Below are 13419 nucleotides of genomic sequence, written 5' to 3' on the forward strand. Positions count from 1 at the left end.
CACAAACATTAGGCATTATCATGAGGACTGTCTCCTCTGAACGGATCTGATTGTTGGATGTATTAAATGTAATTGTAATTAAATATCAGAGCTGAAGGAAGCCTAGAAGGCTTAGGGTGTCTAGTTCCCTGGACTCCTGGAAGGTTTCTCAGGGGTTGGGAAAAGGTGGAAGATGAGGTCAGAAATGGGGGTGTGCCAGGACTCATGGCGTTGAGAATTGGACCATTTGCAATGCCCCCTTAGTGATGCCTGCAGGCACCCCCTCCCCTCCCCTGCTCTTCCCTACAAATCTGGCGCCTCAGCCATGACCCCAAAACTCCCACAAGCTTTTAATTCACCCTCCAACTATGATCTCCCAAAGAGCCACCTGGAAAATGATACTGATCTGATATCTTAAGGGGGTGGGCCAAGGAATTGACATTTTTAGTAAGTTCCCAAGGACCCTGAACCCTCCCCCATGGCAGCTGGCCTTGCCTCTAACTTGCTGGGGAGTCTAATGCAGACTCAGAAGGGTGGGCTTTCTGACTGGCAGGTAGTAGGCACTCAGTGGATGTTTATGGAAGGAATGAGAATATCCATGAATAAATTCGCTTTTCCTTCTCCCCAGCTTAAAGTTCTTCTGTGTCTTCCTTTGTTTTTCCACTCCCCTCCCTTGTGCTGACCAAGGACCCTAGGAAGGCTTCTGGCCTCACACAGGGTCTTACTCTCCCAGTTACTCTCTCTCCTGCATCTTTTCTTTCTTTCTGCAGCTCTTTCTACATTACCAGGTCTCCTGAGCCCTCCTTCCAAGGTAACCTCCTGGTCTTTCTTTCTCCGTGCCTCTGATCAACTGTTGCTGCTTTCCCACTTGGATTCATGGCATCTCCATTTCTCTCCTTCCTCCTGCCCTCCCTCTCCCTCATTTCTATGACATCCAGTCTGTGGCTCAGTCCTCTCTCTTTTACCTCTGATCTTTGTCTTATATTCATTTTTATCTTTCCCTCCCCATGTTACTCCCTATGTCAGGCCTTCATTTGCTCAAGTTGGGTCCATTGCAATAGCTTCTCCTCTCTTATCTGTCCTCCAAATGATGCCGAACACTTGGCCTAATTAATCATTTTAAGTCTCAGCTCTTTTCTTACCATTACCCTATTTGAAATCTTTTTCTGACTCCGCACTGTCAGCAGAATAAGATCCGCAATCTTTAGCCACCACAAATTGACCCCTACTTATTTTTCCGGATTCATCTTCACTCCCCTAAACTTCCAGTCTTCCCAAAATTCTAGATCTCTATGCTCTTGGACCTGAACACTTGCTGCATTCTCTTGTCTCCTCATCCTTATCTTTGCTTTTTTTCTCAGCATCCCTTCTTCCCCCTCAATCCGTGCAGCTCTTTCAACTACAATGGCACCTGTTCCAGACAGCCTTCCGTCATTCCCAGATGTAAGGGCACCCTCTGAAACCTGCATGGCCCTCCACTGGTCTCTTCTCTGCTTCGCTTTGTGGTTATGTATTTATGTGTCTTAATTTCTGAGATGATCAGACTTCAAGGAGCTGATCAATAGCAGCATGTTCAATGACAGGAACTGCTATAATTGGCTGAGTACCTACTAGGTATAAAAGGTCCTTCACATACAATGACTTTAAAACTTACCATTAGTTATCACCTCCATTTTAGAGATAGGACAACTGAGGCTTAGAGAGGTAAAGGCCAAAAAGCTGACAAGTGGCAGGGATGAGGTTCAAACCCAGACTGACTCTAAATCCACTCTTGCTACTCCATCCCCAGCTCCCAAGACTAAGAAGAAACCCCCCATTGCGGAGCAACTACTATGTGGCAGTGCTGGAAGGAGTCCAGCACTGAACAAGACAACCCCATGAAATAATATACATGATATACCTGAAAGTGACTAGCACACAATAGGTGCTCAATACAAATCTCACTGAGAAGTGGATAGACTCAGTGTCAACTTCTCCGCCAGTGTTTGCTTCCAAAGCAGCGGCTGTGTCCACCGCTGGGGAACTGTGGAGGGAACCCTCAGCCAAATGCAGTTCCCATGACCTTGGGCAAGTCTCACAGCTGCTCCGACCTCATTTCCTCACAGTGAAATGAAAAAGCCAGATGACTTTTTTTCTAACTCTAAGAGGTGAAGGGTTAATGAGTGGTAAACAGCAAAACAAATAAAACCAGAAGTGATTCTTTTCAACCTTTATTTTTTTAAGTCCCGTGACAATTGTTTAATATATATATTTTTAATTTTTTTAAAAAGATTATTTATTTATTTGAGAGAGAGACAGAGAGCACGAGTGGAAGGAGAGGGAGAAGCAGGCTCCCTGCTGAGCAGGGAGCCCAACTCAGGGTTCGATCCCAGGACCCTGAGATCATGACCTGAGCCAAAGGCAGATGCTTCACCGACTGAGCCACCCAGGCGCCCCCCCCAAAATTGTTTATTATAAAGATGAACCCTGATCCCCTGATGGGCTTATTGGTAGGATTTCTGGTAGTGAGCTTGGGCCCCAGGACCACCAATTGTTTTGGGTTTGCAGTGGGGGCTACCGTGGGGAGCTACCAGCTGGGTCTGCTTGTACTGGATGAGGATGTCTTTGATCTCCTTCTTAGAAGCCTCATCCAGGTATTTCTGATAATAGGCCACCAGGACTTTGGAGATGGACTAGCTGATTGCATAAATCTGGGCCGTGTGACCACCACCCTTCACATGGACCCAGAAGTCCACCCAGGCAACTCACTCCTTGCCCAGAGGCAGGTTCCAGTAGCTTCTATTGCTGCATGTGCAGCTCGATCATCTTGAGGGGCCGCCCATTCACTTTTCTGAGGCTGTGGTGGTCTTCTTGCATCTAAAGACCTGCCCGGACAACAGAAGACCCTTGGACAGCATGGCTGTGAACGTGGATTATTTTCATCCTTTGATCCTGCCCTTGGCAAGGGCATTTCTCTGTTTTTTAGGGAGACAGGATAATTCCCTTCTTGGAGGCTGAGTTTCTGAGGCCAAAGTCCCCCGCTCTCCCAGGCTGGCAGGGGACATGGGGGCAGAGGACAAACAGCTACTCCTCCCTGATGCATGGAGTGGTGCTACTTAGGGACCTCTCTGTCTCATGGGGCACTGACTTCTGTGGGATCTGGCCATGCTTGGTAGAGAGTTAATTAATGTCCACAGGGCAAATTAGCAGAAATAACAATTGCTTTGATTAAGGGAGAGAGATGGCTATGAGCTTTGATTTAAGCAAAATGGACAAAGAGTGGGTAGGAAATCATCCACTCGGCTCCCTTTGCTGGGCCCATGGGCCTGGCTTTCCTCTGTCCTGGCTGCTGACCCCTCTGGTTTCCCCCAGGAAATGAGCCCCCCTCCCCAGTTGTGCTTTACAAGGACCCTTGGTTTTGTGGTTGTTGCAGATAAGAGGACTGGTCCTGCTGTGGGCTTTGAGTGTGAATTTGGAGAAAGCCCCAAGAAGGCCCAGAAGAGGCTGTGATGGCAGAGCCGATGAAGCTGGCTGTGGTCGGGAGAAAGATGCTCGGCACACCACAGACAGTTGGTGTGGCTCAGCCTCGAGCGGTAAGTGTCTTCCCTGCATGTGCTCATTGAACCTGCTCACCTATCCTAGGAGGAAGGAAGGGTGCATGCCAGAGGATGGAAAATCTTGACAAAAAGAGAAGAAAGGGGAACGGTGAAGGTGGGTTGGAGAGGGGAAAGGTCTGAGCCCAGTGGTCCTCAAAGTTGTGGAGGTTGCCTGCTGGAAGCTTCCGACGCTAACACGTGTTGAGCCCTGCTAAGCGAGAGGCCTGGTGCTAAGGAGCACGGCCTGTGTCCGTTCAAGGGTTGTCACAGTGATTGCACGTGGCAGGTGGTATTTCTCATAGGAGGAGACTGAAGTCTGGAGAGGATCAGGTCTTTACCCAAGTCACACTGCTGGGGAGGACTGCCAGACTTTGAACCCAGGTCTGTCCCGCACCTACGGTTCATGCTGGGTCCACACTCCAGCACTGCCTCTCCCTCCGTAGAACATCTCAAAAGGCTGATACCTCTAGCCTTGGTATAAAGCACACTTCTCGCCCCCAAGGGCAGGGGAAGGGGAAGGGGTGAGGGAGGGAATGGGAGATAGGGTACTCGTTGAGGCCTTCAAAGTGCCTGCCGCTTGGCTAGGCACTCCACATGTGTTTAATTTCATTTAGTTCTTGTAACACCCAGGTGGGAACGGCATAATGGTCCACATTTTGCAGATGAGTGTATCGAGGCCCAGAAATGGCAATCGATTTGCTGAAGGTCACAGAGCTAGTACGTGGTAGACCAAGGATTCTGATCCCGATGGGCCCAACTTCAAAGCCCAGGCTAATTAAAAATATAATTTTGTGCGAAATCCAGGAGCGCCGCATACAAGATTCTATTAAAGGCAAACTGTAGCAGGGGCCAACATTTAAAAATAAATTTGTAGTTGAAAAATTTATAATTAAGGCAATCATCAATTAACTTATTTTTCTGGGAATAGAGAAAGGTTTGCTGTTACTGAATCATGGCTACAGAAGAATCTGGAGCCTCATTTAAGAAATGTGGAGTGTGTTCCATAAAGCAGGAGTTAGAGAGAGGAGCTCAGGGAAGCTGACCCAGGCTGCATGCCCAGAAAGGGGACTTGTTCAAGAGCTTTCTGGGCATGGAGAGCAGGCAGGAAGCACCGCCAGGTTAACCGCTGCCTGGGAGAGTAGTTTGGCTTCCTTCTAAGGCTGTGCGTAGTATCTGCCAGAAAGGATCATATGACCTCAGAAAACAGGGACTGGGAACAAAGTAATTTGATCATTTGTCTTCCCTGCTCAATAACCTTCAACAGCTCCCCATTGTGTCCCAAAGAAACCCCAGAAGCCTTACCTTGACATTCAAAACTCAGCATAATCTGGTCCCAATTTACATCCCCCATTCTAGCTCCCACTCATCACCCTACATAAACTTCATGCTCAAGTTAAACTGGCCCACTTTTCATTCCATTAACCCAAATTCTGAGTCTTTCTCCTTTCCCCACTGTTCCCTCCAAATCTACCTAGTAAAGTCCTGCTTGTTCTTCAACTTCCTCTCCTAGGAGCCTCCTCCAGGAAGTCTCCTCTGATTGCCCACCAAGAAGCAAACGCTCCCTTTCCTTTTTAACACTGTACATGTGTCACTGATCACCTGGTACCTTGAATTGAGCTTATTTAGGGTACGTGTCTCTTTGTTCCTACTATGCCTGACCTCCTTGTGGGCAGAGGCAATATTTCACAAGTGGGAGGGTATGAATAAACCAGTTACTAACAAGCTAAAAGGTTCATGTCTTATCTATGACATTGTTGTAGTTAAATAAGGGTCAACATTTGAGTTGAACAATTTAAAAGGACTTAACTCAAAATTGCTCAAAAGTGTGCTAGAGACTTGAAATGTTTTGAGAACTAGATTTTTTTTTTTAGAGTTTCCAAATGATAAACATTCATTCATTCATTCAACATCCTCCATGTGGAATAGTTTTGTTTTTCCTTCTGAATACATTGTTTGAGAGTTTGAGGGTGTAAGTCCGCGACTGAGACTGGGTCAATGAGGAACCATGCGGGCCCTGGGGCCCTGGTGCCGATCGGACTGCTGGCCTATGTGTCTGTATGTGCACATGCATCCTGTTGCGGTGTCCTCATGATTGCCAGTCACCAGACCAGGCTCCGGATTCACAGGGCTCCATTTACAGCTGGAGAGAGTGACTTCCTGAGCAAGATTCATGGCTTGCCAGGCATCCATCTCCTCCTGTGGTTAGGTCAAGCCAAGGGAGAGAAATTGAAGCTGTTAAAAATACTTGGTAACAGGCCAAGTAATTTCTCCTGCTTCCAACTCCCACGTTGCACTCTGTTCATGACTGGGAGGGATAGACATTCCTGATCAAGAAACACCTCTTGCTAGTCTGCACAGCAGCGCTGGCACCCACCTTGTCTCTAGTACATTTGTAGGTTTGCGAAATTAAGTCAGCAATGTCCCAGCTTGGATCAGTCACAGTCCATGGAAAGACGACCACGCTGGCCAGAAGCCAAGTGCTGCTCAGCTTCGTCATTCTCTGGACTTACCTGAAGGAAAAAAAAAAAAATCATCGTTCTCTTGGGCTCTCTCCTTTTTAAAGTTGGAGCATGATCTCATTTTGAGTAGAGAGCAAGGTGACTTTGGGGCCGCTCGCTGCATCCAGCGGCAGAGGACACAGGGGTCAGGACCCCGGGGCTTCCGAGTCAGCTGCCCTTTTATAAGCTGCGGGTTTTTTTTGTGAGGACAGGGTGGTGGAGGCTGGGGTCGTTTCATGACCTTGCTGGGCCTTTGCTTCCTCATTTGTAAAGCAGGACCGCTCATTGTACTTTATACTTGCTGGGAGAATTAGATGAGCTGAGCATAGCATTGGACAAAAGCAGTATACTCATTGAGTATCACCTGTTTGGCATCGCAGTGGCCAATGATGATGTGACAGACTCAGCTCACCCGCCAAAACCACCTCACCCCAAAGACATCAGCCTCCTTTCTTTGCTTCTTTCCCCCAGAGGATCCCTCAACCCAAACTCAAATCTAAACGTGAAATTTTTAGCATTTTCTGTTGACCGTGACCCTCATTCAAGCTTCCTTTATAATTGAGGTCTAGGCAATAAACGCACCATTTCCTTCCACTGGGGTGTGTGCTGAGGCCATGCTGAGAAGGTCATGGAGACACCATCCTTGCCTTCGGGGAAAACTGTAGTCCCACTGGACTAAAAGAGAGGCGCCCCACTTCTATACAACACCCCCAGTGTGAACGCTGTGGAAAATGAGAAGCAAGCCCGACGACCAGGCTATTGGCACTAAACCATGTCAGTGTCCTGCCTTATTTTAATTATGGTTTCCCTTCTCTGCTATCACCAAATTAAAAAGTCCTTGACATGGTAGTCTAGCAACATTGTTATATTGTCACTCTGCAAATTATGTGGAAAGAACAAATTGTTTCAGGGAAAGTTTCAAGCAAATTTATAAGCTTATGGACAAATTGCCCATTATTGCTTTCAAAAAAAAAATTTAAACACTGTCAACGGACTAATTTTCAACCTTCAAAAAAAAAAAAAATGGAGAGAGAGAAAGAATACCATCTCCCGTGTTTCTGGAGCTTTAAGATTTATAAATCTTGCTGCTGTACATTTTCTCTCCAAATGGCTGTGCCCACACTTGATGGGGCTGAGTGACACTCAGACTCAGATTAGGTAACAAAGGCAGAGGCTCAGAGAGGTCAGGCGTCTTGCCCATGTTCGCGTGCTGAGGAACTGGTGAGGTTTTAGAACCCAGGACCCCTGACTTCGAATCCAGTGTTCTTTTTGCTACATTACTCTGTAGTCAACTAGTTATGCACCATTTCACTAACGTTTAATTAGCTAAAAGGGGAAACAGATAACCTTGAAATTAATTCAAGTTAATGCTAAATGTTGCTAACTTTTTATTAGTTGACTGTTTCCATTAACTTTTCCAGTGGCTGCTTCTTTGTACCCCCTCACAGCAGTGAACACAATTGAGTAAGTGCTCAATAAGTATTTATTGGATAAACAAAATAGTTTGGCTGGCTGGGTTTGGCTGCAGGGTGGGGTTAGAAAGTTGCATCACCGAAGACAAAGTTGAGCGTTTAATTCACTCTTTCACTTGGCAAGTATTTGTGATCTCTGTTCTAGGGACTGCGCGCCACAGAGTAGAGCATCGTGCAGAGGTGACCCTTGGCAAGTTATTTAGCCTCTCTGAGCCTCAGTTGCCTTCGCTTTGAAAATGTGGGATAATCATAATACCTAACTGGCGGGATTGCTATTAGGATCAAGTAAGATAATATAACTGAAGAGCTTGGTACAGAGACTAAGGCATGCCGGTGGGTGCTCAGTAAATAGTAAGGAGAATAATTATCAATGTCTGTGCCATATACTGGTGTTGGTTCATACCCTACTGTTCCAGAGGCTTCCGTGAAGTACTTGGCTGCAGTCTCTGGAGCAGGCGCATAATGTCACAAGTGATTTGTTTCAGAGCAGAGGAGAACAGAGACAAGCTGTGGAAGCAGAGCTGGTCTCCCATGGTCCCCACAAAAGCAAGCTCCTTCTCCCTTAATTTTAGATGACAGTGAGGGAAAGGACCCAGATCGCGGGGGTGCTGGTCACATGCCCCATGGGGCGTCCACTTAGCATCCTTTTGGGAATTCTGGGCCCATGGCCAGCTCAGCCAGCTGCGTGGATCAGATGTGTGCAGGGATGCAGGGAAACAGGGAAAGGGCCTGTAATACAAGGACCATGGTGGGTTCATGCATAAGAAGACAAAGCTGGCAAAGCAGGGGATAGTTGGACCTTCTTCTGCAATCCTCTATCCCCTCCCTACGGTGGAAGGAAACAGTCCTCCTGCCTGGGACCCTGAGGTGCACCTGCCTCAGCGCTCCCCTTGAGCAGGACTCTCCTGAAGCTGAGTACGGGGAGGGCAGGGGAAATGGGCAGAGTGCTGCCAGGCAGGGGAGGGGGGAGTGTAGGCCCGGAGACCCTCCATTCTGATTCATTCCAGCCCCGGCTGCTGTCTGGGCCTGAGTGGCATCGAGTTGCTCTAATGAATGTAGCTGCCGGCCAGCTCGTTTACAGTCTGACATTCTCGCTGACCCTGCCAGAGCCGCCTCCTACCCTAAGTGGGGAGAAGCCACTTAGGAAGACAGCAAAGCAACCCACCACCAATTCATCAGCACTTGGCTTCCATTAGGGATAGGACAGCCTGGGAGGTGGGAGAAGGGCAGGCTGGGACTGAGTAAAGGGAGCGGAGGCAGCTCTATTTGTTTAATCTCATCAGGTTTCCACATCCCAAAGGGATTCTAGGGGGAGCCTTGGGAGACGGGGCAATGGCTGATTGTCTCTTTCAAGGTGGCAGCCGGGTTCAAACGTGTCTTCACCTCTCTCTCCCATTAAAGAAAATAAAATGCCGATTTGCTGATTGTATCAACCTGCAAGCATGTGTGAGGTTGATTGCAAATTGTCTGGGCCGCCCCCTCCCCGATCGTTTATCCGTCCCCATTTCTGTCTGATCTGTGGTGTCGGTCCATTCCCAAGTCCGAGTCTCCCAGTTGGCCCATGCTTCGTGTCTGGCTCCACGTTTTCCTTCTCGTGTTGCAGTTGGAGCAGTGGTTCCGATGGGGGAGGTTGCATTGCACACCGGAAGGCGGGGCTTAGAACTGTGGGGACGTTGGTTTGTGTCCTCGACAAGGACAGCTTTTGGGTCTGCCTCAGTGGGTCGGCACTGGGGATGCTGAATACTCTGCGATGAGCAGGACGGTCCCCTACAACAAAGACTCCTCCCGCCCCAAATGCCCGCAGTGGCCCCGTGAAAAAGGTAGGGTAACAGGGACAAGGGTACTCAGAGGCCACTGGGCTCAAGGGGGGCTGATGCACGCTAACTCATAAAGAGATGGAGAAAGAATTGCAGTGGAGTGATTGAAAAGGGGCTGTTTCTGGCAGTGGACGGAGACTTCTATCTGCTCTTTGGAGCTTCTCCTTGTTCCAGAACAATAGAGAAATGACCCAACAGCCCAAAGGCACATGGATTGGGGGCTTGTGGAAGCCTGTGAACAGTGAGGCCCGATGAACCAATGACCCGTCATCACTGCTGCAACCTGCTCTTCAGAACCTGGAATGCTGGGGTGGGTCTGTGTCTGTCCCTTCTAGCCAGTGCAGGAAAGACCCCAACAGCACTTGTTCCTCAGGCTACTACCACTGCAGACCTAGGGAATAAAGCCCTTGCCCTGAGCTTCTGCTTCAGAGGGCTTCGCTCTGGCCCTCCCCTCACCTGGGACCTGGCAGTTCCCTGTCCAAACAGCCCCAAGCTGGCTCCCAGGGCCTCTACCCCAGGCCCATTGCCAGTGTGCACATCCCGAGGCCCATGATGGCCAAGGAGGAGCTGTTTTGCATTCGTCGGGGTGGGGGGGTGGGAGGAGACAGAGCTGGGGCGTGTGGCCTGAACACAGGGATAGAGCTGGGTGGGAAGAGAGTGGGCAGGGCGTTACTTTGGGCTTCCTTTTCCAGGATCCAAACCTAGCACCTTCTCCTATTATTATAGCCTTTACCCCCCAGAGATTCCCCGACCTTAACGACGAGCACAGCCAGTCCTCCTGGTAAAATACCCATGTTGCCTTAACTGGATTTAGGGCCATTCACTCTCCACTCACTCAGATCTTCAGTTTCTCTGCAATGATTTCTCAGAAGGTCAATCACATACTTTTGTTGGCTTTTATAAGTATGTGCATCCCCTCTGAGATTCTCTGGGGGCAGGTAAGGGGTCAAGTGGGACTGGGTCAGTGCAACTTCCCACAATTACAATGACTAACCCCGTGGGGTCAGCTGCATTGTTACCCCAGCTCTGTGATAATTTATGTCTGTTCCTATGTCTGTTGGCCCTGGTGTTGGTTTATTCTGTTTTCTTGGAAATTTTACCTTTTGGGGACCAGGGCACAGGGCCATAAACTTAGCCCATCGAGGAGTAAATTTGCATGGTTGATAGAGCTTCCATAGAAACAGTAGAAGTTTTGATATTTCAGGCTGCAGCTCTTGCAGTGTCTTTGATCTTTTACTGACCAGTAAATTATTTATTGCGTCCGTCGTAAAGATAAACCAAAGCCTATAAACTATATTTATAGCATCACAAACATCTCCCCTCCTACCTGGCATCTTCGGAGGTAGACCGTGGCCCCGATGCTAAGGAAACATCAGGCTGGCATGGCACTAAGGCCTTACCCACTTCTTGTCTTTCTTACACTGTTGCTTCTTTCCTTTGAGCCGATTACCTTCCTTTCACTATTTGGCTTCATTTTCCCTTCCAATTTTGGGAGGTCCAGAGCTGAGATTTTTGTGAGGGTTGTTGGTAAGATCCCACTGGCCCTCCCTGGCCTCCAGGGGGCCACCCCCTTTCTCTGCCTGAATCCCAGGCCGGTCTCAGCAACTCCCCGGGGAATCGACATCCCCAGGCCCCAGCCCCCTGGCGCCAGGCCCAGTGGCTGATTCCTTCCTGCGCAATCCATCTGCCTTGAAGCCCAGAACACCTGTCAACCCCTGGGAGAATGAACTGTGCCCAATCAGTGGCCGGTTCCAACTGACACTTTGGGTTGTTGCGAGCATTTATTCCAGAGAGCCGTGCGGGGGTGTGTGTGTGTGCGTGCGTGGATGTGTGTACATGAGAACAGATGCCTGCCAGACATTAAGCACCTTCTTTCATTTTTGTTTTCCTTTGGCTTTTAACTAGCACCTTCCTCAATTAAAGTGGCAAGGCAGGGCAGACAAGGAAATCAGTGGATCTCTTCCCGAACATCAATAAAACAAATTTCTCTCCGGGATACCTATTTGTTATTTGGATATCAGACTGACTGTAATCTGTTTCCATTTTCCTTTTACGTGTCCCCCGCCAGAAGCTAGAGGCTCAGCCATGGATATCCTGCTGTTTCCATTTGGCTGAACGAGGGGATAGATTAGATTCCTATTTGCTATGCGGACGCTCCCATCTGACATCCATTAGATGTGTCAGGGGAGAGCCTGGAAAATGTGTCTCCCGGATTTATTGTGGGTGTGGTGGGGTGGGATAGCGGTGGGGGGGCTCTGGGAAGATGTCACCAGCTGCCTCAAAGATACCGACATGGCTTGCTTTCTCCTTCTGCTTGGTAATAAATCACGGCCCACGTTAGTTCTATTCTGAGAGATAGGGATGCCAGGGACGGTTCCCTGCTGCTGCAGGAGGATCAGAAGCTAGACCCTGGTGGGAAGCTGGGGCGAGTGCCTTTGGGGCGGCACCCCAGAGAGCCCAGAGTGCGAGGTGCTCCGTTGTATAGATGAGGATGCCGAGGCCCAGAGAATTTAAATCGATGATTTCCATGGAATCACCCAGCCCTCTGCTCTTCTTTCCTGCTGCCATTTCTCCTGAGGGGTGCCTTCCAGCCTAGCCGCTCCCTGCCCACCCATTCCCGTGAGCCCTGAGAGGTCAGGCATGGACGTGCCATTTATCTATGTATTTGCAGCCAATCCGGAAGGCAGGGCCATGTCCACCATTTTGCTGTGCCCTACAAGTTGCCTAGCATGGTGCTGGGCACAAGGTGAGCTCACAGTCCATCCTGGTCAACTGGTGGCCCTGGGAGTCACCTCTGAGGTGGCTGTCCTCTCTAGCAATTGCTTCTTGAGCCCTTACTAGGTGCAGGTCTATCCAAATCATCTGGGGCCTGAATACTCAGGTCCTGTGGGCCTCATTCTGGCCTTTCTGACGGGCCCCTTCTTTCTGCCTTAGCCAACCTGCCGTTACCAGGCCAGCCTTCAGCCATGTGCGTGATCCTGCCCCTCACCCCCCCAGCCACTGCTGCTCTTCAGCCTCCCCCACTTCAGGGGGACGGCTCCTTGTTAGAGAGAGCGTTGTTTCCTGTGACACTGAAGGTCCTTCAGAATCGACAAGACCTGTCTCTGCATCTCATAGCTGCCACCGGCTCTCAACCCAGGGCCTAAGTGACTTGTCATCTTCTCTTGGCTGTCTCCAGCTCCGGCTGGCACTCCTACTCCTCCCGCCCCACCGGAGCCATAATCCTCTCCCTTTGATAACACAATAGTCTCCATGGCATTGAGCAGCCCTCCCGGCTCTGCGGGGGCTCTCAGCCCTTGGCGAAGGATGGAAATTACAGCAACAAAGACCCTCTCAAGAATAGTGTCCATCTCCACCCTCCCCTCCCCTCCCCTATCTCTTCCCCCTTGTCCTGAAAAGCATTTCTAGTAGAGAGGATACCCAGGAACTGGGCGAAGGGCAGAAAGGCCCTCTGACAGAAGCCTGTTTGCCACTGCTGTTCTAAGTGGGGTTATTTATTTTCCTACTTAAGCAGCACGCCCAAGAGAACTGGCTCTTGCCCTTGGTGCGACAGGGGGAGCAGGGTGTCTAAAAACAGGACAGGCCAAGTTTCCAGAAGCTGGTGAGGAGGCCCCATAACTACACCCCCTTAGGATGCCATAGGACTCCGGTCTGGGAGGCAGGGTTAATGCATGGGTTGGAATTTCCAGCAATGTCCATGTGGCGCTGATGGCTTGGCATGGGATGTGCCCACACCTATTCAGATCGGGCCCCAGTGTTTTGTATATTGTAGGGGTTCTGCTTGATTCCCCCAGACTTCAAGTAGGGTGGCTTCTGAGGTCTCTTTTGCTCAGCCTGCCATGCCAAGGGCACTGGGCCAGCTCTCAGAACCGTGGGGGCCGCTCCTGGCATGGCCACTTGCTTCTTCTATGCTGAGGTGGAGATAGGGTGTAAAGACGCTCGGCCACTTGCCCCACCCAAGGTCATCCATAATCTGTGTTACAACGTTCTGTTAGGCAAATAGGAAGCTCTCTATGCAACTGTATTTATTATGCAGTTTTAGATGCGTTGATTTACCTTACGGGTCTCAGTTTCCTCA

The 13419-nt window shown here is 49.5% G+C and overlaps 1 long non-coding RNA gene and 1 pseudogene across 2 annotated transcripts in view; one reads left to right on the top strand and one right to left on the bottom strand.

Annotated features, from left to right (window-relative positions):
• The window catches only part of LOC118549865 (uncharacterized), a 116680-nt gene that overhangs the window by 81717 nt on the left and 21544 nt on the right, over positions 1–13419 (top strand). The window contains exon 1 of one of the 2 annotated variants that reach the window (XR_004924273.2): positions 3419–3551. The exons of the other annotated variant lie outside the window; for it this stretch is intronic. This is a non-coding gene — a long non-coding RNA (uncharacterized LOC118549865). Of the gene's footprint in view, positions 1–3418; positions 3552–13419 lie in introns of those variants that run through there. 2 annotated transcript variants of the gene reach the window in all.
• LOC118549864 (small ribosomal subunit protein uS9-like) lies at positions 2463–2876 on the bottom strand (annotated as a pseudogene).

The sequence above is a fragment of the Halichoerus grypus genome, chromosome 11 (genome assembly GCF_964656455.1).
Source record: "Halichoerus grypus chromosome 11, mHalGry1.hap1.1, whole genome shotgun sequence".
Taxonomy (NCBI): domain Eukaryota; kingdom Metazoa; phylum Chordata; class Mammalia; order Carnivora; family Phocidae; genus Halichoerus; species Halichoerus grypus.